Source organism: Rhinoderma darwinii, chromosome 1, assembly GCF_050947455.1.
Source record: "Rhinoderma darwinii isolate aRhiDar2 chromosome 1, aRhiDar2.hap1, whole genome shotgun sequence".
Lineage (NCBI taxonomy): Eukaryota > Metazoa > Chordata > Amphibia > Anura > Rhinodermatidae > Rhinoderma > Rhinoderma darwinii.
In genome coordinates, this window is record NC_134687.1 from 301,788,380 (window position 1) to 301,815,507 (window position 27,128).

At 45.4% G+C, this 27,128-nt stretch overlaps 1 long non-coding RNA gene across 1 annotated transcript; it reads left to right on the top strand.

Annotated features, from left to right (window-relative positions):
* Positions 1 to 6,362: 6,362 nt before the first annotated feature.
* LOC142741764 (uncharacterized) lies at positions 6,363 to 19,877 on the top strand. The gene is made up of 2 exons (XR_012881247.1): positions 6,363 to 6,560; positions 19,000 to 19,877. It is a non-coding gene; the product is annotated as an uncharacterized LOC142741764 (long non-coding RNA).
* Positions 19,878 to 27,128: the final 7,251 nt, after the last annotated feature.

A 27,128-nucleotide genomic window follows, 5' to 3' on the forward strand; every position in this document is an offset into this window, starting at 1 on the left:
TTGTGGTCGGTAAGGACCGTTACCTGGTGCCTAGCCCCCTCCAGGAAGTGGCGCCACTCTTCAAATGCCAATTTAATGGCTAAGAGTTCGCGGTTGCCAATATCATAGTTACTCTCAGTGGGCAAAAACTTCCTGGAGAAGTAGTGTAAAGGATCTGCCAGGCACTACGTCTGTGGATACTCCCAGGATTAATCAGTCGACACCTGAGGCCAGACCTCTTAGACTGACACCGGCTCCCACCAATCAGGGTGGCAGGCTCAGGAGTGGGAGAGCCTATCGCGGCCTGGTCAGTCGGAGTTAGCTCCGCCCCCTGTCCATTTATACCTGCCGTTTTCTCTTCCTCATTGCTTGTTATTCTTCTTGGATTCCTGGCCCCACTGCTGCCTTGCTCCAGCCTGCTTCTGCCGTGCTTCTGCCTTGCTTCAGTTCCCGCTTATCCTGCTTCGCTCTGCCCCTGGCTTGCTTCCTGCTCCGTGCTCTGCGTTTGTATACTCCACTACATCCTGATCCTGACTGGCTCGTTCACCACTCCGTTTCCTCACGGTGTTCCGTGGGCTACTGCCCCTTCCCTTGCTTGTTCGCTGATTGTATCCCCTTGCACTTAGACAGCGTAGGGACCGCCGCCAAGTTGTACCCCGTCGCCTAGGGCGGGTCGTTGCAAGTAGGCAGGGACAGGGCGGTGGGTAGATTAGGGCTCACTTGTTCCCTTCACCTCCTTCCTGCCATAACAAGTAGGCACAGGGGCGGAGATGGGTGAGGGACCTGGTACCCTGGGACAAGACAGCCCTCACTCCCACCTCGGATGCGTCAACTTCCACGATAAATGGCTCCATTTGGTTGGGCTGAACCAGCACCGGGGCCGAGATAAAGCACTTCTTAAGGACCTCAAAAGCCTGGACAGCCTCTGGAGACCAGTGGAGGAGATCAGCACCTTTGCGAGTGAGGTCCGTAAGAGGCTTAGCGATGACCGAGAAGTTAGCAATGAATCTCCTGTAATAATTAGCGAACCCCAAAAAACACTGTAACGCCTTCAGGGAGGCAGGTTGGACCCATTCTGCCACAGCCTGAACCTTGGCGGGGTCCATGCGGAATTCATGAGGAGTGAGGATTTGACCCAAAAATGGTATCTCCTGTACCCCAAACACACATTTTTCGGTTTTTGCAAACAGTTTGTTTTCCCGAAGGACCTGGAGCACCTTCCTGACATGCTCAATGTGGGAGGGCCAGTCCTTGGAAAACACCAGTATGTCATCAAGGTACACTACAAGAAATATCCTCAGGTAATCTCTCAAAATCTCATTTATGAAATTCTGGAAGACCGCCGGCACATTACACAACCCAAAGGGCATGACGAGGTATTCGAAATGACCTTCGGGCGTGTTAAACGCAGTCTTCCACTCATCCCCCTCTTTGATGCGGATAAGGTTATACGCCCCCCGTAGATCAAACTTAGAGAACCATTGGGCCCCCTGAACCTGATTAAAGAGATCAGGAATCAAAGGAAGGGGATACTGGTTCCTTACAGTGACCTTATTCAGGTTACGGTAGTCAATGCATGGCCTAAGACCACCATCCTTTTTCCCTACGAAGAAGAAGCCAGCACCTACCGGAGAAGTAGAGGGGCAAATGTAACCCTTGGCCAGGCATTCCTGGATATACTCTCTCATGGCTTCACGTTCGGGACAAGAAAGATTAAATATCCTACCCTTAGGAAGCATAGCTCCTGGTACCAATTCGATAGCGCAATCGTATTCTCTATGAGGAGGTAACACTTCTGAGGCCTCCTTAGAGAAAACATCAGCGAAGTCCCGAACAAACTCAGGTAGCGTGTTCACCTCCTCAGGGGGAGAAATAGAATTAACAGAAAAACATGATGTCAAACATTCATTACCCCATTTGGTAAGCTCCCCAGTATTCCAGTCAAACGTGGGATTATGCAACTGCAACCAGGGAAGGCCTAAAACCAAATCGGACTATAATCCCTGCATCAACAGTACAGAGCACTGCTCCAAATGCATGGAGCCAACAAGGAGTTCAAAAACAGGGGTATGCTGTGTAAAATAACCATTAGCAAGAGGAGTGGAGTCGATACCCACTACCGGGACAGGTTTAGGCAAATCAATCAAAGGCATAGCAAGAGACATAGCAAATTCCACAGACATGATATTAGCAGAGGACCCTGAATCCACGAAGGCGCTGCCGGTAGCAGACCTACCACCAAAAGAGACCTGAAATGGAAGCAAGATCTTATTACTTTTCATATTTACGGGAAATACCTGTGCGCCCAAGTGACCTCCCCGATGATCACTTAGGCGCGGAAGTTCTCCGGCTGCATTCTTACGCTTAGGACAGTTGTTCACTTGATGCTTGTCATCCCCACAGTAGAAGCAGAGACCATTCTTCCTGCGGAAATCTCTACGTTGTTGGGGGTACACGAAGGCCCCAAGTTGCATAGGTACCTCTGAGTCTTCCGGGGAAGAACAAAGCAACGGAACCTCGGGAGGCATCATGGGGGAGTCGGAGGAGAAAACACATTAACGTTCGCGTTGTCGTTCCCTGAGACGTCGGTCGAGTCGTACCTCTAAAGCCATAACCTGGTCTAGGGAGTCAGAAGAGGGATAGCTAACTAGCAGGTCTTTCAGGGCATTCGACAGACCCAACCTAAACTGGCACCTTAAGGCAGGGTCATTCCACCGAGAAGCTATGCACCACTTCCTAAAGTCAGAACAATACTCCTCAACAGATCTCTTACCCTGACGTAAGGTCACCAGCTGACTCTCGGCAAAGGCAGTCTTGTCAGTCTCGTCATAAATGAGTCCGAGAGCAGAAAAGAAAAGATCAACGGAGGAAAGTTCAGGGGCGTCAGGTGCCAAGGAGAAGGCCCATTCTTGGGGCCCGTCCTGGAGCCGGGACATAATTATACCCACTCGCTGGCTCTCAGAACCTGAGGAGTGGGGCTTTAAGCGAAAGTAAAGCCTGCAACTCTCCCGAAAGGAGAGAAAAGCCCTCCGGTCCCCTGAGAACCGGTCGGGCAACTTGAGGTGGGGTTCAGGAGTTGAGGTGAGGGGAACCACCAAGGTAGCCTCAGGCTGGTTGACCTTCTGAGCCAGGGCCTGGACCTGTAGGGAGAGACCCTGCATTTGCTGAGCCAGGGTCTCAAGGGGGTCCATAGTAGTGTCAGGGACCAGGGTAGACTAGGTATATGGGCTTGTGATTATGTAATGATAGGGGAAGGGAAACGGACAAGTGAGCCCTAATCTACCCGCCACTCTGTCCCTGCCTACTTGCAACGACCCGCCCTAGGCGACGGGGTACAACTGGGCGGCGGTCCCTACGCTCAGTAAGTGCACGAGACAAAACATACAAGAGAATATAAAGCAAAGGGAAAGGGGCAGTTGCCCACGGCAACACCGTGAGCAACAGAGTGGTGAACAAGCCAAGTCAAACCAGGAGAGCATGAGGTACCAAACGCAGAGCAGAAGAGTAGTCAGAAAGCCAGGGTCAGAGTGGAGCAGGATCAAATTGTTAGGAGCTGTAGCTGGGCCAGGAAACCACACTGAAAGAATCACAAGCAAGGAGGAAAAGGAAAGGCAGGTATAAATAGACAGAGGGCGGGAGCTAGCTGAGTCTGGCCAGGCTGCGATAGGCTCTCCCACTCCTAAGCCTGCCAGCCTGAGTGGTGGAAGCTGGAGTCAGTCTCAGAGAGATAGACTCAGGTGAAGACTGATTACCTAAGGAAGTTACCCCTGAAGCTGTGCCTGGCAGATCCTTTACAGCCTCGCTTCCAGACGTACTGTGGCATGCGTCACTGCTAGAAAAAATCTGAGAGGCCTCCCTAAGACTCTGCTTGGGCAAACACTCAGAAGGAATGAGAGCAGGGCACATTCTAGCAGCAACATATTGTGTGTCAAGGACAAGCACAGGAGAGATGTCCTTGTATTGACAACAATACATGGCCACACCAGTACCCATGTACCTGTACGAGGTACCAGTACAGAGACCCCCCAAACCAGACTGCATCCTGGACTACAATAGGTACATGGGAGGGGTGGATTTGTCAGATCAAGTCCTGAAGCCCTACAGCGCCATGCGGAAATCGAGGGTGTGGTATAAGAAGCTGGCCGTGCACATCATACAGATGGCATTGTACAATGCGTACGTGCTACATCGATGTGCAGGCCAGAGGGGAACTTTCCTGGAATTTCAAGAGGTGGTTATCAAGAACCTAATCTTTAGGGATCAAGAAGAGGGAGCACCCAGTACTTCTGGAAGCGAGGCCACACGCATCGTACCAGGGCAACACTTTCCAGGAGAAGTTCCCCAAACTGCCAAGAAGGGAAAAAGTCAAAAGAGGTGCAGAGTCTGCTCAAAGAGAGGGATAAGAAGGGAAACAATATACCAATGCGACACGTGTCCCGAAAAACCAAGGCTCTGTATGAAAGATTGTTTTTGAATTTATCATACATCAATTAATTTTTAATTTACCCTGATGCACTCAGCACAGCATATCCCCCTCATCTTTCCCTTCTGAGCCCTGCCGTGTGCCCAGGCAGCTGATAACAGCCACATGTAGGGTATTGCCGCCGTACCCGTGAGAACCCACATTACAGTTTATGGGGTGTATATCTCCGGTGGCGCATGCTGGGCACACTATATCGGACACTGACATGCCATATATATATAGAAAATTGCAAATCTCACTCTGCACCGTCTGCTGCACATTATCTTTTACAGAGTACCTGTGGGGTCAAAATGCTCACTACACCTCTAGATGAATGTCTTAAGGGGTGTAGTTTTTTTAATGGGGTCACTTCTCTGGGGTTTCAACTGTACTGGTACCTCAGGGGCTTCTGCATACATGACTTAGCACCAGAAAAGCTCCAGTAGGCCAAATGGTGGTCCTTTCCTTCTGAGCCCTGCCGTGTGCCGAGGCAGCTGATAACAGCCACATGTAGGGTATTGCCGCACCCATGAGAACCCACATTGCAGTTTATGGGGTGTATATCTCCGGTGGCGCATGCTGGGCACACTATATCGGACACTGACATGCCATATATATATATAGAAAATTGCAAATCTCACTCTGCACCATCTGCTGCGCATTATCTTTTACACAGTACCTGTGGGGTCAAAATGCTCACTACACCTCTAGATGAATGTCTTAAGGGGTGTAGGTTTTAAAATGGGGTCACTTCTCGAGGGTTTCAACTGTACTGGTACCTCAGGGGCTTCTGCATACATGACTTAGAACCAGAAAAGCTCCAGTAGGCCAAATGGGGGTCCTTTCCTTCTGAGCCCTGCCATGGGTCCAAACGGCAGTTTATCACCACTAATGGGGTATTGTCGCACTAAGGACAAATTGGGCAACAAAATGGGGTATTTTGATTCCTGTGAAAATAAGAAATTTTGATCAAAAATGACATCTTATTGGAAAAAATTTCATTTTTTTAATTTCACAGCCCAATTCAAATAGGTGCTGTGAAAAAACTGTGTGGTCAAAATGATAACAACGACCATAAATTAATTCCTTGAGGGGTGTAGTTTCTAAAATGGGGTCACTTCTGGTGGGTTTCCATTGCTTTGATACCTCAACACCTCTTCAAACCTGGCATGCTACCTAAAATATATTCTAATAAAAAAGAGACCTCAAAATGCACTAGGTGCTTCTTTGCTTCTAGGGCTTGTGTTTTAGTCCACGAGAACACCAGAGCCACATGTGGGACATTTCTAAAAACTGCAGAATCTGGGCAATACATATATAGTAGTATTTCTCTGGTAAAACCGTCTGTGTTACAGAAAATCATTTAATAAAATTGAAATTCAGCAAGAAAAATGAAATTTGCAAATTTCACCTCCACCTTGCTTTAATTCCTTTGAAACGCCTGAAGGGTTAAAAAAAACTTTCTAAATGCTGTTTTGAATACGTTGAGGGGTCTAGTTTTAAAAATGGGGTGTTTTATGGGGGTTTCTAACACATAGGCCCCTCAAAGTGTAACGTCCATGGCCGCGGGCCGTCGGGTTTACTCACCCCCCGACGCCCGCAGCCATGGATCCGTGAGCGCTGATCCCTGTCTCCTTCCCAGGAGACGCCAGCACTCACTTCCGCTCCATCCTGCTGTGTCCCGTAATTTGTGCGCGCGCTGGCCCTTTAAGGCCGTGCGCGAGCGAGCGCACAAATTATTCATCATCATCATCAACCGCCCTGATTTCCTGGTCTATAAGAAGGCCCCAGGCCTTCTGATCCTTGCCTGAGCTTTGTTAGTCTATCCCAGTCTGTCTCGCAAATGGTCCCTTAGTGTTTCCCGTTCCAGCTGTTACCCGTGCCCTGTTACCCGTTCCTGTATTCCTTGTTCTAGTTCCTGTGCCTACCTGCGTTGGAGTAGAGTCTTCTGCCACGTCCAGTGTCGTCTGCCACGTCCAGTGTCGTTTGCCACGTCCAGTGTCGTTTGCAACGTCCAGTGTCTTCTGCTTCATCGGATACTGCCCCCCACGTCTGGCGCGACCTGCCGCACCAGCCTCCATCCGTGCTGAAGCCACAGCCACCGTCCGAACTATTTCAGGTACCCAAGCGTTACTGTCTGCCATTGACTTTCGTATAGACTGTGACCTGGTCAGCTGCCTCCCCGCTATGGCGGAGCAGCCTAGTGGGTCCACGTACCCTGTGTCCTTGACACAAAGCCACTTCAGAACTGAACAGGTACCTTCAAAAAAAGGCTTTTGAAATTTTTTTAAAAATATGAGAAATTGCGGTTTATGTTCTAAGCCTTGTAACGTCCAAGAAAAGTAAAGGAATGTTCAAAAAATGATGCCAATCTAAAGTAGACATATGGGAAATGTGAACTAGTAACTATTTTGGGTGGTATGCCCGTCTGTTTTACAAGCAGATGCATTTAAATTCTGAAAAATGATATTCTTTCAAACTTTTCTCTAAATTTTGCAATTTTTCACTAATAAACACTGAATATATCGACCAAATTTTACCACGAACATGAAGCCCAATGTGTCACGAGAAAACAATCTCAGAATCGCTTGGATAGGTTTAAGCATTCCGAAGTTATTACCACATAAAGTGAAATATGTCAGATTTGAAAAATGGGCTCTGACTAGGCTGTGTCCTTAAGGGGTTAAAGGTTGTAAAGAGAACTAAAAAGGTAATTTGTTGAATTTGCAGCATCAGGAGGTCATATTTACAGAAATCAAAAGCTCTTTCAATTACAAAAAACTTAACAGGCCAAGTTACATGTTAACATAGGACCCCTTCTTTGATATCACCTTCACAATTCTTGCATCCATTGAATTTGTGAGTATTTGGACAGTTTCTGCTTGAATATCTTTGCAGGATGTCAGAATAGCCTCCCAGAGCTTCTGTTTTGATGTGAACTACCTCCCACCCTCATAGATATTTTGCTTGCGGATGCTCCAAAGGTTCTCAATAGGGTTGAGGTCAGGGGAACATGGGGGCCACACCATGAGTTTCTCTCCTTTTATGCCCATAGCAGCCAATGACACAGAGGTATTCTTTGAAGCATGAGATGGTGCATTGTCATGTATGAAGATAATTTTGCTACGGAAGGCACGGTTCTTCTTTTTGTACCACGGAAGAAAGTGGTCAGTCATAAACTCTACGTACTTTGCAGAGGTCATTTTCGCACCGTCAGGGACCCTAAAGGGGCATACCAGCTCTCTCCCCATGATTCCAGCCCAAAACATGACTCCGCCACCTCCTTGCTGATGTTGCAGCCTTGTTGGGACATGGTGGCCATTCACCAACCATCCACTACTCCATCCATCTGGACCATCCAGGGTTGCACGGCACTCATCAGTAAACAACATGGTTTGAAAATAAGTCTTCATGTATTTCTGACCCCACTGCAACCGTTTCTGCTTGTGAGCATTGCTTAGGGGTGGCCGAATAATAGCTTTATGCACACTTGCAAACCTCTGGAGGATCCTACACCTTGAGGTTCTCGGGACTCCAGAGGCACCAGCGGCTTCAAAGACCTGTTTGCTGCTTTGCAATGGCATTTTAGCAGCTGCTCTCCTAATCCTATTAATTTGTCTGGCAGAAACCTTCCTCATTATGCCTTTATCTGAACGAACCCGTCTGTGCTCTGAATCAGCCACAAATCTTTTCACAGTACGATGATCACGCTTAAGTTTTCTTGAAATATCCAATATTTTCATACCTTGTCCTAGGTATTGCACTATTTCACGCTTTTCGGCAGCAGAGAGATCCTTTTTCTTTCCCATATTGCTTGAAACCTGTGGCCTACTTAATAATGTGGAACGTCCTTCTTAAGTAGTTTTCCTTTGATTGGGCACACCTGGCAAACTAATTATCACAGGTGTCTGAGATTGATTACAATGATCCAAAGAGCCCTAAGACACAATACCATCCATGAGTTTAATTTAAAAACAAATAATTAAATGTTTATGACACTTAAATCCAATGTGCATAATAATTTGGAACACGGTGTATAAGGACCCTATTATTATTTGATGCCTTTTGTATTTGTTGCAGCATTTCATCCTCAGCCTGTTCCGCTATGTTCAGTGGCTTATAACAAACTCCAATTAGTAGTTTACCGTAATTAAACGTTCCATTAATATTTACCCATAAAGACTCCACACTGTCACAGTCTCCCCCAATGTCTTTATTTAGGACTGGTCTTAGGCTGGATTTTACAAACAGACAAACCCCTCCACCTTTTTAATTTTTTCTATCCCTTATAAATTAAATACTGTGTAGCCCTCCACATTTGTTACACAGACATGACTTTCATCCAGCCAGGTTTCTGTTATGCCCACTACATCTTAATCTATGTCAGTGATTAGAAGCTCCAACTCGTCCATTTTACTTGCAAGACTCCTTGCATTTGCCAGCATACATTTGATCTTAACCCCTTCAGGACCCAACCTGTTTTGGCCTTCAGGACACAGCCGATTTTTTCAAATCTGACATGTGTTATTTTATGTGGTAATAACTTTGGAATGCTTTTACCTATCCAAGCGATTCTGAGATTGTTTTCTCATGACATGTTGTACTTTATGTTAGTGAAAAAATGTTGTCGATAATTTTAGTATTTATTTCTGAAAAACACCACAGTTTAGAAAAAATTTGCAAAAATTTGCATTTTTCTAAATTTAAACGTATCTGCTTGTAAAACAGATAGTAATACCACAAAAAATAGTTACTAGTTAATATTTCCCATATGTCTACTTTATGTTTGCATCGTTTTTTGAACGTCCTTTTATTTTTCTAGGACGTTACAAGGCTTAGAACTTTAGCAGCAATTTCTCATATTTGAAAGAAAATTTCAAAAGGCAATTTTTTCAGGGACCAGTTCAGTTCTGAGGTGGCTTTGAGGGCCTTATATTTTAGAAAATCCCCAGAAGTCACCCCATTTTGAAAACTGCACCCCTCAAGGTATTCGAATCAGCATTCACAAAGTGTTTTAACCCTTTAGGCGTTTCACAGGAATTAAAGCAAAGTAGAGGTAAAATTTGCAAATTTTATTTTTTTTGCCGAAATTCATTTCTATTGCAACTATTCATTTTTTTTTGTAACACAGAAGGTTTTACCAGAGAAATGCAACTCAATATTTATTGCCCAGATTCTGCAATTTTTAGAAATATCCCACATGTGGTCCTAGTGTGATAATGTACTGAAGCACCGGCCTCAGAAGCAAAGGAGTACCCAGTGGATTTTGGGCCTCCTTTTTTTTAAAATATATTTTAGACACCTTGTCAGGTTTGAAGAGGTCTTGTGGTGCCAAAACAGTGGAAACACCCCAAAAGTTACCCCATTTTGGAAACTACACCCCTTAAGGAATTTATCTAGGTGTATAGTTAGCATTTTGACCGCACAGGTTTTTCGCTAAATTTATTAGAATTAGTCTGTAAAAATGAAAATCTACTTTTTTCTGAAAAAACATAGAAATTTTTAATATTTACAAGAAATAATAAAGAAAATGCACCTCAACATATGTAAAGCAATGTCTCCCGATTACGGCAATATCCCATATGTGGTAATAAACTGCTGATTGGACCCACAGCAAGGCTCAGAAGGGAAGGAGCACCATTTGGATTTTGGAGCACGGATTTTGCTGGATTGGTTTTCGGTTCCATGTCGCGTTTGCAACGCCCTGGAGAGACCAAAACAGGGAAAACCCCCCCAAAAGTTACCCCATTTTGGAAACTACACCTCTCAAGGAATTTATCTAGGGGTATAGTTAGCATTTTGACCACACAGGTTTTTCGCGAAATATATTGGAATTAGTCTGTAAAATTGAAAATCTTTTTTTCTGAAAAAGCATAGAAATTTTTAATTTTTACAAGGAATAAAGGAAAAAAAGAACCACAACATTTGTAAAGCATTTTCAACTGATTACGGCAATACCCCATATGTGGTAATAAACTGCTGATTGGGCCCATGGCAGCGCTCAGAAGGGAAGTAGCGCCATTTGGATTTTGGAGCACGGATTTTGCTGGATTGGTTTTCGGTGCCATGTCGCGTTTGCAACGCCCTGGAGAGACCAAAACAGGGAAAACCCCCCCAAAAGTTACCCCATTTTGGAAACTACACCTCTCAAGGAATTTATCTAGGGGTATAGTTAGCATTTTGACCACACAGGTTTTTTGCAGAATTTAGTGGAATTAGGCAGTGAAAATGAAAATCAACTTTTTTTCTGAAAAAGCATAGAAATTTTTACAAGGAATAAAGGAAAAAAAGAACCACAACATTTGTAAAACATTTTATCCTGATTACGGCAATACCCCATATGTGGTAATAAACTGCTGATTGGACCCATGGCAGCGCTCAGAAGGGAAGTAGCGCCATTTGGATTTTGGAGCACGGATTTTGCTGGATTGTTTTTCGGTGCCATGCCGCCTTTGCAACGCCCTGGAGGGACCAAAACAGTGGAAGCCCCCCAAGTTACCCCATTTTGGAAACACCCCTCAAGGAATTTTTCTAGGGGTATAGTGAGCATTTAGACTCCACGGGTCTTTTGCAGAATTTATTAGAATTAGGCGGAGAAAATTTATATCACAATTTTTTTCCACTAAAATTTTGAATTTTCTCATTTTCACAAGGGATAAAGGAGAAATAAACAACCAATTTTTATAAAGCAATTTCTCCCGGGTACAGAAATACCCCACATGTGGTCATACATTTTTTTCATTAGAAATGAATTAACCATTTCAGGACTGATCCATTTTTTTGCTTTCTTATTTTCGTTTTTCACTACCCGCCTTCCAAGAGCCATTTCTTCTTTTTTTCTTTTTCCGTCAGTAGAGTGATGTGAGGGCTTATTTCTTGCGGGAGGAATTGTAGTTTCTATTGATACCATTTAAAGTGCCATAAAAAGTAATGGGAAACTGAAAAAAAATAGGAAAATATAGGAATATAGGAAAAAAATCTGATTCCATTTTTTGGGGTTTTCGTTTTTACAGCTTTCGCCATGCTGTAAAAACGAAAACGACAGCCACCTGGTGGTTTAAATTATTTACGTTTTTTTTGGTGTTCACCGTGCGAGTTAAATAATGGTACATTGTAATAGTTCAGCCTTTTACGGACATAGCGATATTCATTCTGTTTATTTTTTTTCATTACTTTTGAAGAAAAATGGGAAAAGGTTTTTTTTTTTTAACTTTAAACTTTTTTCTTTCTCACTACTAATAACTTTAATTCTTCTACACATTTTATTAGTCCCCTTGGGGGACTTGTACCAGCGATCATTGATCGCGGGTACAATATGCTGCGATACTAATGTATTGCAGTATATTGTTATTTTTACAGACTCCTGTAACAGCGCGATCGCTGTTCCTGTCCGTTAGGGCAGATACAGACGGACGTTGCGTTTTTGCGCGCGCAAACAACGCAGCGTTTTGCGCGCGCAAAAACCATTTGACAGCTGCGTGTGTCATCCGTGTATGATGCGCGGCTGCGTGATTTTCGCGCAGCCGCCATCATAGAGATGAGGCTAGTCGACGCCCGTCACTGTCCAAGGTGCTGAAAGAGCTAACTGATCAGCAGTAACTCTTTCAGCACCCTCGACAGTGAATGCCGAACACAATATACAGCAACCTGTTAAAAAAAAAGAAAAAGTTCGTACTTACCGAGAACTTCCCGGCCGTTGCCTTGGTGACGCGTCCTTGGTGACGCGTCCTTAGTGACGCGCCTCTCTTAACATTGGGCCCCACCTCCCTGGATGACGTGGTAGTCCATGTGACCGCTGCAGCCTGTGCTTGGCCTGTGATTGGCTGGAGCTGTCACTTGGACTGAATTGTCATCCCGGGAGGTCAGACTGGAGGAAGAAGCCGGGAGTTCTCGGTAAGTCAGAACTTCGTTTTTTTTCACAGGTTCATGTTTATTGGGATCGGTAGTCACTGTCCATGGTGCTGAAACAGTTTAACTCTTTCAGCACCCTGGACAGTGACTATCTCCGAACGTCGCGTACCAGTGCTTTTCTGGTTACATTCATCCTTTTGACAGCTGGTGCGCTGTTTCAGTCGGTTCGCACGGAAGTGCTTCCGTGCGACCTGCATGGTTTTCACGCACCCATTGACTTCAATGGATGCGTGATGCGCAAAATACGCGGAGATATTGAACCTGTCGCGCTTTTTGCGCAGCTGACAAACGCTGCGCAAAAAGCACGGACTGTCTGTACTGCCCCATAGACTTGTATTGGTCTGTGCGTGGCGCGTGAAAACCACGCGGCCCACACGGACCGAATACACGCTCGTGTGAATCCCCCCTTAGTCCTGGGTGTCAGCTGTAATACACAGCCGACACCCACAGCGTATGGAGCGGACTCAGCACGTGAGCCCACTCCATACATCAACCCCCGCACCATGACGTGCTATTAAGTCATAGTGTGCAAAGGGGTTAATGCACAGCGGATGGTGTGAAAAATTGCAATTTTCCACTGATATGCCATTTTAGTGCATAATATGTCTTGCCCAGTTTGTGCCCCTGAAGACAAATACCTCATAAAGCAATAAGCGGGTTCTCCCGGGTATGGCGGTGCCATATATGTGGGCACAAACTGCTGTTTGGGCACGCTGCAGGAAACAGAAGGGAGGGACGCCATTTTGCTTTTGGAGCGCAGATTTTGCTTGGTAGTTTTTCTGTTTTGGGTTTCGGTGGTATTTCAGTTTATAATGTGGGGGCATATGTAATCTGTGCGGAGAACATCAGGGCATAATAAGAGGGTATAAAAATGCGGTAAATAAATAATAATTCATAGATGTGTGGCCGGTGTCGCACTGATAAATGGTGTCGGATTTAATCCGCTTTTAGAAAACACTGCACATTTTGCATCGCCATATTCCTGGGAGCCAGAACTTCTTTCTTTTTTCAGCACTGGAGCTACGTGAGGGCTTATTTGTTGCGGGACAATCTGTACTTTTCATTGGTACCATTTTGGGATACATGCGATTTTTTTGATCACTTTTTATTACTTTTTTTGCAAGGCCGGGTGACCAAAAACAAGCAATTCTGACAATCTTTTTTAGTTTATTTGTTTGCTGCGTTTACCGTGCACTGTAAATGACCATTATATTTTATTCTGCGGGTCGGTACCATATGTATATAGGTTTTTTTTATGTTTTGCAGCGTTTGCGCAATAAAATCACTTTTTTATAAAATAATTTATTTTCTGTGTCACCATATTCTGAGAGCCGTAACTTTTTTATTTTTCTGTCAAAAAAGCTGTGTAAGAGCTTGTTTTTTGCGGGACGGGTTGTAGTTTTTATCGATATTATTTTCGGGTAAATGCAACTTTTTGATCACTTTTATTCTCTATTTTGGGAGGGGTGGTGACCAAAAAATAGCGATTCTGGTGTAGTTTTTTATTGATTTTTTTTGGGGTGTTCATCGTGCGGGAAAAATAACATTATAGTTTTATAGTTGGGGTCGTTATGAATGCAGTGATACCAGATATGTGTACTTTTTTTTAACGTGTTCATTTTTTTCCTATAATGAAAGACTTATTATAGGAAAAAAAATGCAGTGTTTGCTTATATAACTTATAACTTTTATTTTTACACTTTTTTTAAAACATTTTTATTATCTTTTTTTACTTTTTTCACTTGTCCCACTAGGGGACACTTAGACTTACAGCTTTGATTGCTGTTAGAGTACATTACACTACACACGTAGTGTAATGTACTCTAACTGTCATTGTGACGTGACAGTCACACTGACAGGAAGCCTCGGAGGACCGGCAGGAGGCTGCTCCTCCGAGCGTTCCGTACATGGCAACCCGGAGGTCATTGTCTGACCTCCGATTGCCACGAAAAGCATTGGTAGCCCCCACGATCACTTCGTGGGGGCTGCCGATGTGCTTCAAACCACTTAAATGCAGCGACGGCAATCCGTCGACGCATTTATGGGGTTACTTGCCGAAATCAGCGGCGATGGTCCGCTGACCGGCAAGGCTGGAGTGTCAGCTGTCGGGGACAGCTGACCTCCCGGTTCCCGGACACTGTTAGGACAGTGTGCGCCGGGAACTACTCCGCAATAGTACGTCTGGATGCGGGAAGCAAGCCCTGTGCAGGACGTACTATTGCGGAGCAGCGCGTGAAGAGGTTAAGAATAAAAGATTATTTATATCCAATCAATGACCCAAACAAATGTAGCCGATATTGCTACACGGTGCCGTCCTAGCTGAAAAGACTATAGAAACAATAAAAAATAAAAAACTGTCCAGGACATATCCAGCACTTGTAAGTCTAAAGAAAATATATATATTTCAAATTTATTTATTTTAGAAAAAAGTTGAAAAAACATTTCCCAAGCTATTGCCTAGAACAAGAACTAAAAATACAATTTAAAAAATCACCTGGCCAGGTATACAAAGAAGGTTAAATAGAATATATCTCATACAAGCCCGTCTCATGGAAAACATATGTTTCCTGATCGTCCGTCGGCAGCACACAAATGAGATGTTATCTCCCTATATATAATTAGAAGAGAACAGGTTAACAAGCAATAACCAATTAACTAGTAATGCAAGGACCTCCTATATAAGGCCCAGGAGAAACCCCACCTCCTTGTATTTTTATTTCTCTTCATGTTTAGAAGATTGCAGGTGGGACTCCTTTGGAGTCCTTATTTAATTATTTTCTTCCTTCCTTCTTTATCTATCATGCCGGGCTGTATACCAGAAGAGTTTCAGGTCCCTCGGCCCGAAGAGCCATTATGCCCCCTTGTGTTTTTAATTTGTTTGTTTTAATGTAAAGTCTATGGCTGTGCTGCATCTGCTGCACCTGTGTGTGTCCAACTGGCATATTGGACACACAAATATACCAGTGTCCTGCTTAGGCAGCCGTACATGGTTTTCCCTTCTCTATGCACTTCCTGGGAATCGTGCATAGAAGGTACCGGTGTTTGACCATCTGACTCCGGGCAAAGATGGCGCGTGCACGATCTCGCTTGCCGTAAGATTACGCCATCTAAGGTAAATCCCTTGCATCTTTCCGTGTGCGGGATGTAGTCGCAGTCTGGGCTTGGATGTGCGCATACATGGGATTTCGGAGGATATTTAAACTTTGGCGCTAAGTGTTTGATTACACCATTGCCTAAGCAGCAGAATCCTCGGTTCCTGCAATGTTAGTAGTGTCCCTATGGGAGTCTGATGGTCATCTGTGGAAAAAGTTTTATGTATTTACTGTGTGTACTATACATTATAAACAGCGGCTGTTGCTCTTTTGTTACCAAAACTCTTAGGCCTCATTTACACGAGCGTATTATACGCGCGTGCGACGCGCGTGCTTTTCACGCGTGTCGTACGCACCTATAATAGTCTATGGGGCTGTTTAGACGATGCGTGAATTTTGCGCAGCGTGAGTGCGTTGCGTAAAACTCACGACATGTTCTATATTCTTGCGTTTTTCACGCAACACGCACCCATTGACTTCAATGGGTGCGTGAAAACAACGCATGCCACACTGACGGTCCTGCGTTGCATGCGCGAAAATCACGCAAGAGCTGTCAAACTCCTGAATGTAAACAGAAAAGCACCACGTGCTTTTCTGGTTACAAACATCCAAACGGAGTGTCAAATTAGAGATGAGCGCACCGAACTTCACCGGGTTCGGCCGAACTCGTTTTAACCGAACCCGGCAAAAAATGTTCGGGTACGCGACGTCAGGAGACAGTCACTGCCCACGGTGCTGAAAGACTTAAACTGTTTCAGCACCATGGACAGTGACTTTCGATCACAATATACATATACGTGTAAAAAAAAAACAGAAGTTCGGACTTACCGATAAGTCCCGGCTCCTTCCTCCAGTCCGACCTCCCGGGATGACAATTCAGTCCAAGTGACAGCTGCAGCCAATCACAGGCCAAGCACAGGCTGCAGCCAATCACAGGCTGCAGCAGTCTCATGGACTGCCGCGTCATCCTGGGAGGTGGGGCCGGATGACAAAAGAGGGACGCGTCACCAAGGCAACGGCCGGGAGACCGGACTGGAGGAAGCAGGCAGTTCATGGTAAGTTTGAACGTCTTTTTTTATTCACAGGTTGGTGTATATTGTGATCGGCATTCACTGTCGAGGGTGCTGAAAGAGTTACTGCCGATCAGTTAGCTCTTTCAGCACCTTGGACAGTGACGGGCGTCGACTACCTCATCTCTATGATGGCGGCTGCGCGAAAATCACGCAGCCGCGCATCATACACGGATGACACACGGAGCTGTCAATTGCCTTTTGCGCACGCAAAACGCAGCGTTTTTTGGCGTGCGCAAAACGCACACGCTCGTGTAAATGAGGCCTTAGGCTGGGTTCACACGACCTATTTTCAGACGTAAACGAGGCGTATTATGCCTCGATTTACGCCTGAAAATAAGGCTACAATACGTCGGCAAACATCTGTCCATTCATTTGAATGGGTTTGCCGACGTACTGTGCAGACGACCTGTTATTTACGTGTCGTCGTTTGACAGCTGTCAAACGACGACGCGTAAATTGCCTGCCTCGGCAAAGAAGTGCCGGGCACTTCTTTGCAACGTAATTTGAGCCGTTCTTCATTGAACTCAATGAAGACCAGCTCAAGATTTACAAGGGACACAGACGCCTCGCATAATACGAGGAGGAGCATTTACGTGTGAAACGAGGCAGCTGTTTTCTCTTGAAAACAGTCTGCCTTTTCACACATAAATGCCTGCTATCGTGTGCACATACCCTTAGGTTATGTGCACACGGTAGCAGGCTTTTACGTCTGAAATGACAGACTGTTTTCAGGAGAAAACAGCTGCCTCGTTTCAGACGTAATTGCTCCTCCTCGCATTTTGCGAGGCTCCTCTAACAGCCGTAAATTTTGAGCTGTGCTTCATTGAGTTCAATGAAGAACGGCTCAAATTACGTCTGAAAGAAGTGTCCTGCACTTCTTTTGACGAGGCTGTATTTTTACGCGTCGTCGTTTGAGGCTGGGTTCACACGACCTATTTTCAGGTGTAAACGAGGCGTATTATGCCTCGATTTACACCTGAAAATAAGGCTCCAATACGTCGGCAAACATCTGCCCATTCATTTGAATGGGTTTGCCGACGTACTGTGCCGACGACCTGTAATTTACGAGTCGTCGTTTGACAGCTGTCAAAAGACGACGCGTAAAATTACAGCCTCGTCAAAAGAAGTGCAGGACACTTCTTGGGACGTTTTTGGAGCCGTTTTCTCATAGACTGTATTGAAAACAGCTCCAAAAACGGCCGAAAAAACGGCGCGAAAACGCCGCGAAAACGGCGAGAAAAACGCCGCGAAAAACGTGAGTTGCTCAAAAAACATCTGAAAATCAGGTGCTGTTTTCCCTTGAAAGACGTTTTTGGCTCAGCGTGTGAACATACCCTGACAGCTGTCAAACAACGACGCGTAAATGACAGGTTGTCTACACAGTACGTCGGCAAACCCATTCAAATGAATGGGCAGATGTTTGCCGACGTATTGTAGCCCTATTTTCAGACGTAAAACTACGCATAATACGCCTCGTTTACGTCTGAAAATAGGTCGTGTGAACCCAGCCTTAGGCTGGGTTCACACGACCTATTTTCAGACGTAAACGAGGCGTATTATGCCTCGTTTTACGTCTGAAAATAAGGCTACAATACGTCGGCAAACATCTGCCCATTCATTTGAATGGGTTTGCCGACGTACTGTGCAGACGACCTGTCATTTACGTGTCGTCGTTTGACAGCTGTCAAACGACGACGCGCAAAAATACAGCCTCGTCTAAAGAAGTGCAGGACACTTCTTTGGACGTTTTTGGAGCTGTTTTCTCATAGACTCCAATGAAAACAGCTCCAAAAACGGACGTAAAAAACGCGGGGTGAATGCTTGGGAAAACCGGGCACTGAAACGGTCTAATAGGGGTCTCCGTTTATACAAACGGTCAAAACTGGGGTCATCTCGGTGTGGGCACGGCTCATTATCAGTATAATGTAAGAAGCGAAGTATTGCCTAATTTATTTATTTTTTTAGGTTACAGTTCAGTTCTGAAGTTGCTTTGAGGGGCCCATATGTTAGAAACCCCTATCAAACACCCCAGTTTAGAAACTAGACCCCTCAAAGTATTTACAACAGCATTTAGAAAGTTTATGAACCCTTTAGGTGTTTCACAGAAATTTAGAGCAAAGTAGAGGTGAAATGTACATTTTTTTTTTGTCAGAAAATCCTCTTTATACCATTTTTTTTATAACACAAAAGGATTTATCAGAGAAACGCAACTTAATACGTATTGCCCAGATTGTGCAGTTTTGAGAAATATCCCACATGTGGCCCTAGCGCGGTAATGGACTGAAGCACCGGCCTCCGAAGCAAAGGACGTAAAACTACGCATAATACGCCTCGTTTACGTCTGAAAATAGGTCGTGTGAACCCAGCCTTAGTCTAGACTTGCTGAGTTTGGTTTTCTGGGCTCTATTTCCACTTCTATGTTGCATGTTGATTGCAGGTGTTGCCTCATTATCCTAATGGCTCTCTCTCTGTTTTCTGCTAGATGTCCTCCTCCAGACATGTCAGCGGAAAGAGAAAATCTAGACATAGAATGTGTGAGAAATGCACCCAGCTCCTGTCTGAAGATGCAGCATTAAATATATGTTCTATATGTTGTGACACAGAGGAACAGGATCCTCAGAGGGCTGAAGCCCAATCCTTCTTGTCTTGGTTTAAAGAGCAATTTTCCTCCACATTTGAAGGGGTTAAATCTTCTCATAAAAAGAGTAAGCATAACCCAGCCAGAGCAACTTCCCCATCATCCTCTAGTGTATCCCCATCATCTGAAGGGGAATATATTTCTATTGATGAAGACTTTGATGATCCTGAGGATCTTTTTCTTCTCAAGAAAGAGAATTTTGCCCCATCTCATTAAAGCGGTAAAAGACACTATGGAATGTAAAAAAGACCCAAAGTATAAGTGTAATAAAGACCAGCTCTTTTACTTTCCTATCACTAAAGATAAAGGTCTTCCTGGCCACGCTGTCCTCACTGAGTGTTTGCAGAGAGAGTGGGCTAAGCCTGGAAAGAGATTTGAGCAAAGTGCAATGTTTAAATCCACCTATAAAATGTATTCTCATTATGTGGATCAGTGGGACTCTGTACCAAAAATGGATGCCAAGCGCTCTAAAGAATCCATATTCCCATCAGCAGCTTCTACCCGGCTCCAGACCCTATGGACAGGAAGGCTGATGGGTTATTTAAAATAAAATAAAAAAAATCCTATTTATCTGCAGCTGCTTCATGTAAAGTGGTTTTCTCTGCAGTTCCGTGGCTAGAGCCGTACGTGTGTGGTTAAGCCAGTTAAACCAAGATTTAGAGGATGGGGTGCTTAGAGATGACACTTTGGAGTCATTACCTCTCATTAAAAATGTGTCTGAATTTCTTTGTGATGCTCTACTTGATATTATGAAAAATTCATTTCAAGCAATGACTGCTGCTAATTCAGCCAGAAGAGCCCTATGGCTAAAATTCTGGAATGGGGATATTCCTGCCAAGACAAATTGTTGTAATTTGCCTTTTCAGTCAGGTAATCTGTTTGGTCCACAGTCGAAAGCTCTTGTGAATGGGAATGGTCACTCCTTTCCTCAAACGAAAATACCTAATCCCAGTTTTAGGTCCTTTTCGTTTTCAAAAGAAAGAAGTCCCCAAAATTCAGAAACAATTCCAGAATAAGCAGTGGCGGTCCAGACCTCTCCAAGACAACCCGGGTAACTTCAAAAATAAGCAGAACCCCAAACCCAATGATTTGACGCCAGAGCTGTAAAAGCGCAGATGGGAGGAAGACTACATCTTTTTTTTTTCAATTTGGTCAAAGACCTCCTCAGTCCTCAGATGAGTGGGTGTCCTCCACAATTCAAAGGGGGTACTCCCTAGAATTCAAATGCTTCCCCCCTCCCCCATACAAATTTTTCATCAATCAAGCAACTCCAGTATTGATTGATCTGGTTCAAGAATTTATAAAGAAAAGAGCCTTGGAATTAATCCCATCCAAACAAAAAGGGAAAGGACTATATTCCAGAATTTTTTTCTTGTCCCAAAACCAGAAAAAATGTAAATAAAAATGGCGCCTAATTATAGATACACATTACATATCTAAACAAATTCTTGGGGGGGAAAAAAATAAAAAATTCTAGATGGAAACTATTCGATCTGTCCTTGCCATTCTTCAAAAAGACAGTTTATGGCATCCATAGATCTAACAGATGCATATCTACATGTTCCCATCTTACAAAGCCACTGGAAATATCTCAGGATAGCTATCCAGAACAAGTCACAAACTCTTCACTATCAATTCAAGTGTCGCCCGTTCGGCTTCACCTCAACACCTCGGGTGTTCACCAAAATTGTGGTAGTTCTCACTGCAGCGATTCTTCTCCAAGGGGTAACAGTGTTTCCATATCTAGGCGACTAGCTGATTGTCTCCCCCTCCAAAGAAGATCTAATTCTCCATCTTCAAGTGACTGAGAGCTCTGAAAGATCATGGGCTCCTGATAAATCAGGAGAAATCTCAACTCACTCCGGTCCAGGAGATAAAGTTCTTAGGGTTCCTGATCAACTCCCAATTTATGTCCCTAAGATTAGCTGTAGAAAGGAGAAGGAGAATTGTGACAGAAGTGACTCACTTAATCTCAGACCGCAGAGTCTCTATCCAGTCATCCATGAGGGTACTGGGGCTGTTAAGATCATCCATAGACGCAGTTCCCTGGGCCAGAGCCCAAATAAGATGTTTACAATAGAACATACTGGCCCTATGGAACAAGAACCTGACAAGTCTAGACCAAGTCATCTATCTCTCCACACCATGAGAGCTCTACAATGGTGGCTAAATCCCCTCAGACTTTCCTCAGGCAGAACTCTGACTCCTCATCCTCAGGTGACTCTCACAACGGATGCATCCTCTTTGGGCTGGGGTGCTCATGTAGAAAATCGTTGGATCCAACAGTTATGGTCACCTCAGGAGAAGTCTCTTTCATCCAACCTAAGAGAATTGAAAGCGGTCAAGCTAGCACTTCATAATTTTCACTCTGTCCTTCATAAACGCTATGTCCTGGTCCAGACAGACAACCTGGCATCAGTCTACTATATAAACAAACATGGCGGCACGAGGAGTCATCAACTTTCCAAGAGTGCAGAGCTATAATGACATAGTCCGAATCCAATCTTCTGAATATTCTGCAGTTCATATCCGGGGTTCTCTCAAAGCAGTCTGGCTAAGTCGGAACACTCTACATTCAGGAGAATGGAGCCTGAATCCAGAGATATTCAGACCGATCACCATGAGGATGGGAGTACCAGATCTAGACGTGATGGCATCATGGGACAACACGAAAACAAAAATTTATTTTTGTTCTCTGTCCCCAATAGGTCACACAGGAGCCATAGACAGTCGATCAGTTGGTCCAACAAGTTGATCTATGTCTTCCTGCCTCTTCCTCTAATTCAGAAACTCCTCGGGAAAATATTAGACGAGAAAGCAGAAGCCATCGTAGTGATACCCTTCTGGCGACGCCGGGCTTGGTTTTCTCTCGCATTATATTTTTTGAGAGGCAGATTCTGGAAACTGCCAGCCCATCAAGACCTCCTCATCCAGAAAGGTTACTTTCACCAACAGGTCTGCAACTTACATCTGACGGTTTGGAGACTGCTTTAGGGACTCCCGCTGAATCAGGCCTGTCAGAAGTGGTCATTAAAACACTACTTGCGGCTACTGGCGCCTAGCCACCATTTCTGTGTACAATAGTCTGGAATATCTATAAAAACTGGTGTGTCTCAAACACAGTCTCTATGGACGATCTCGCATCCGTTCTTCAATTTCTCCAAGAAGGTTTCGACAAAGGCCTTAAATACAACACACTGAAGGTGCACTTCACAGCCATAAATGCTCAATTAGAATCAAAATTTTCTAATCTGGCTCTGATCCATAGATTCTTCAAAGCTATAATAAATCTAAAACCTGAGGTTCATAATCCTGTTCCTTCATGGGATTTGTCCTTGGGCCTCCAAGCATTAACAGGTCCTCCGTTTGAACCTATTCTCCAAGCTAGCCTGAAACACATATCCTTCAAAACTCTATTCTTAGTGGCAATCACTTCGGTAAAGAGAGTAGCAGAACTGCAGGCCCTGTCATGCAAAGAGCCATATCTTCTCATATTACATGACTGCATCATCCTTCAAACTCTTCCAAATTTCAGACCTAAAATTCCTTCTGCGTCACACGTTGAACAGGAAATCATCCTAGCTGTCTTTTTTTTTCCTGAACCAGAATTGGATCATCAAACCTCTCTACATACTCTGGATGTAAAAAGAGCAGTGCTCTCATACCTTCAGACAACTCAACCATTCAGAATCCTTATTCTTATGATTTCATGGCAAAGCCAAAGACCAGTGAAGCTACCCTGGCTAGATGGATAAAAGACACCATCAGTCTATGTTATTCTCTGTCCGGGCAGACTGCTCCGATCCATGTAAAAGCTCACTCCACTCGTTCTATTGCAACCTCATGGGCAGAATTTGGTCGTATGCCCTTAGAACAGATCTGCAAAGCACCAACTTGGGCATCACCTTCAACTTTCATCCGTCACTATAGGTTGGACGTTTCTGCTTCCGCGGGTTCAGCCTTTGGCAAAAATAAAGCGACTGGATCTCCCACCCCATAAACATTGCTTTACAAATCTCATTTGTGTGCTGCCGACGGACGATCAGGAAAGCAGAAATTTGCTTACCGAAATTTTAATTTCCTGGAGTCCGGAGGCAGCACAGCTTCCCACCCTGATCAATTATTTTAACTGCTACATACCATACAAGGAGGTGGGGTTTCTCCTGGGCCTTATATAAGAGGTCCTTGCATTACTGGTTAATTTTTTATTGCTTGTTAACCTGTTCTCTTCTAATTATATCTAGGGAGATAACATCTCATTTGTGTGCTGCCTCCGGACTCCAGGAAATGAAAATTTCGGTAAGCAAATTTCAGCTATATATAAACCTAAATAGGTATATCCAAGGACCTTAAATATGAAATGAAAAATATATATTAACTGGGTGAAAGAGAACAAAATCTCCGCAATGGACTTAGGTAAGAAATTGTCCTATAGCAAACAATATATGAGTCCACTGTGCAAGCAGAATCAATCGATACGACCTTTCTGTATCAATGTGTATATCTCGCCAGTAAAGATTTGATTCAACTGTAGTAATAGATTCAGCCCATATAGAATAAATAAGCACAGACAAAGATTAATTTAAAGACCGGTATATGCAGTACACACATGGATGGTCATGTAAGGGTTCCATTATACTCATCCACAGATGGTTTTATTTCATGTCCGGAACCGGTGTCATATCGCTCCAGTAATCAGTAGCAGGTAAATAGCATGATCATCTGTGGATGGTTTTATTCCATGTCCGGATCTAGTACCGTATCGCTCCAGAAATCAGTAGCAGGTAAATAGCAGCATGCATCTGTCCGTGTATTCAAAGTGCTCCCAGTTCGAGTAGAAAGTCTGCTTGAAATAGACTGTTGTATCCTCAGTTGCAAAACACCCAGGTTTCAAGGTGTAAGTTATATAAAAACCACATTTGTAAAGGTCAGTGAAGCGAATACCACAGCAGGGTTCGTGGCGTGGTGCAGCAATGTCATGCCCATGGCCGCGGGCCGTGAGGCTCACTCACCCCCTGAAGCCCGCAGCCATGGATCTGCGAGCGCTGGCCCCAGTCTCCTCCTCAGGAGATGCTAGCGCTCACTTCCGCTCACCTAGCCCATAGCACCCTGGCCAGCCCCTTCCTTCCACGCCTGAGCTTTGTTGTCTTACCCTAGTTTGTCTATTCAAATAGTCTCCTAGTGTTTCCCAGTTCTCAGTGTTCCCTTTTCCTGTATCCTGTAACCTGTATCCCGTGCTATCCTGGTCAAGTGCCGTGCTAAGCTCAAGTCGTGCTGTGCTGTATACCACACCTGTCCTGCTACACCACGCCTGACGTCTACCTGCTGCCTAGTCCCAGCCGAGCCTGCCTTGCTACTGTCTGAGCTGCCACAGGTACCCTATACAAACTATAGACTGTAACCTGCGCCCTGTTGGCCAGTTGTCATAACGCCAAGGCGGTATGGCCCAGCGGGTCCAAGAACCCAACCTGACAGTACGCTCAGGCCATGGACCCTGCTGGTCGATCCAAGACCAATATGATGTCAGAAGAGATGCAGACGGATATGCTGGACCTCCGGTCTCCACAGGACCAACTCCTCCAGGCCTTGAACATTCTCGCACGTCGATAGGAGGCACAAGCTTCCGTTCCTCCTACTACACCTCCTGGCAGTGTTGATCATCATTTTTCTTTGCCACTTCCTGACCGCTATGATGGAGACGCAGGTACCTGTCGTGGATTTTTAAACCAGTGCCAGCTCCATTTCAACCTGTATGCAAGGACATTTTCGTCTAATGGCGCAAACCCTTTCATCATCTCTCTCCTCACTGGCAAGGCTCTTGCATGGGCGAATCCTATCTGGGAGAGACAAGGACCAGAGACCCGTGACTTCCAGGGCTTCCTCCGGACTTTTCACATGGTGTTTGAGGAGCCTGGACGAGTCTCATCTGCAACGGCTTGCTTGCTAAACCTACGCCAAGGAGACACCTCCGTGAGCGAGTACGCCATCCACTTTCGCACCCTGGCGGGAGAACTGTTGTGGAACAATGAGGCCCTGGTGGCTACATTCTGGCAGGGTCTGTCTCCTGAAATTAAGAACGAACTTGCCGCTCAAGATCTTCCGTCTAACCTGGATGACCTCATCTTTCTGTCCGCCCGAATTGATATGAGGATCCGAGAACGGCTCCAAGAGGCTCGTCGGGAGGGAGGCCTTCCTAGTCCGGTCCCACCCTTGCAGCAACCTCTTCTGTCCTCAGGTGCAGATCCTCCTAAGGAGTCTGTGAGTATGGACCAGTGTAAGCTATCCACCCAGGAGAAACAACGCAGACGCACTTCGGGACTCTGTCTATATTGCGGCCTCGGAGTCCATCTTGTGCGCCTGTGTCCCCAAAAGTCACAAAGTCTAGGGTTGCTAGGAGAGACAACCTTGGATAAAAAAGGACTTCTGTCTAAATTGTCCATACCAGTGGCCATAGTGTCCGGCAAGAAAACGCATCAGGTCTCTGCATATCTGGACTCTGGATCCGCTGCTATTTTCATTTGTAGAGACCTGGTGGATCTTCTTCAATTACCCACTACCCCTCTGGAGAGGCCATTGATGGTTGCATCGGTAAATGGACTACCTCTGCCAGATCCAGTTATTGCTGTGACCAAGTCGCTGAGGCTCCAAGTGGGAGCTCTGCACTCCGAGCTGTTATCGTTCTTTGTCTTGTCCAAAGCCGTTAACCCTGTGCTACTGGACCTGCCTTGGCTCCGACTACATGCCCCAGTCCTGGACTGGAACTCTGGAGACGTTCTCCAGTGGGGTCCCGAGTGTCACAACCGTTGCCTGGGACAGATTAGTTCAGCTCAGCCTCCTCTACCTCCGTCATTGGCAGGATTGCCTGGTCATTATGCTGCATTTTCGGACATCTTCAAAAAAAGGGAGGCGGAGACACTGCCCCCACACCGGTCGTATGACTGTCCTATCGAGCTGATTCCTGGTGCATCCCTTCCCCGTGTTAGGATATATCCGCAGCTGGTACCTCGGAAGTATCAGGCCCCGGGAGGGGAATTCGTGGGTGCTGGCCGTAGACAATGCAGAACGGTGTATTCCTAGTAGACTCGCTGGTGTGATTATTGTAGGAGAACTCCGCCCACGGAAGCAGCTGCACCCAGTCATCATGCTGCTTGGAGATGAAATGGCATAAGTATTGTAGTTCTCCAAAATCTGGTTGATCCCCTCAACCTGACCATTAGACTGAGGATGGTAGGCTGAGGAAAAGTCCAACTTCACGGCAAGAAGTCCGCCGAGGGCTCTCTAGAACCTCGAGGTAACTGAACCCCCCGATCAGACACAATATGCTGCGGAAAACCATGCAGGCGGAAGATGTGTTGGATAAACAACTTGGCCAACTGAGGAGCAGAAGGAAGACCGGTCAGAGGAACGAAGTGGGCCATCTTCGAAAACCGGTCCACCACCCAGACAGCACTGCATCCAGCAGAGAGAGGCAGGTCCGTGAGTGAAGTCCATAGCTATATGCTGCCAGGGAGCATTGGGCACAGGCAATGGCTGTAGCAGACCAGCAGGTCTGGAGTGAGCGGCCTTGTTGGCTGCACATTCAGAACAGGAAGAAACAATGTCCATAATGTCCTTGGGCAATGTGGGCCACCAGAAATTACGAGCAATCAGATCCCGGGTCTTATGGACCACCGCGTGACCTGCCAGTCTAGAGGAGTGTCCCCAGCAGAGGATTGTTCCACGATCAGCCAGGTGCACAAAAGTCCTCCCTGGAGGAATGTCCCCAACTTGCAGGGGATTGACAGAGATAATGCAAGGCGGATGAATAATATTCTGTGGAGTCTCCAAGGTGTCTTCCGTCTCTAAAGACCTGGACAAGGCATCGGCCCTCACATTCTTGTCGGCCGGGCGATAATAGAGCTCAAACTGGAACCTTGTAAAGAACAGTGACCACCTGGCCTGACGAGGATTCAGCCGTTGGGCCATCTGAAGGT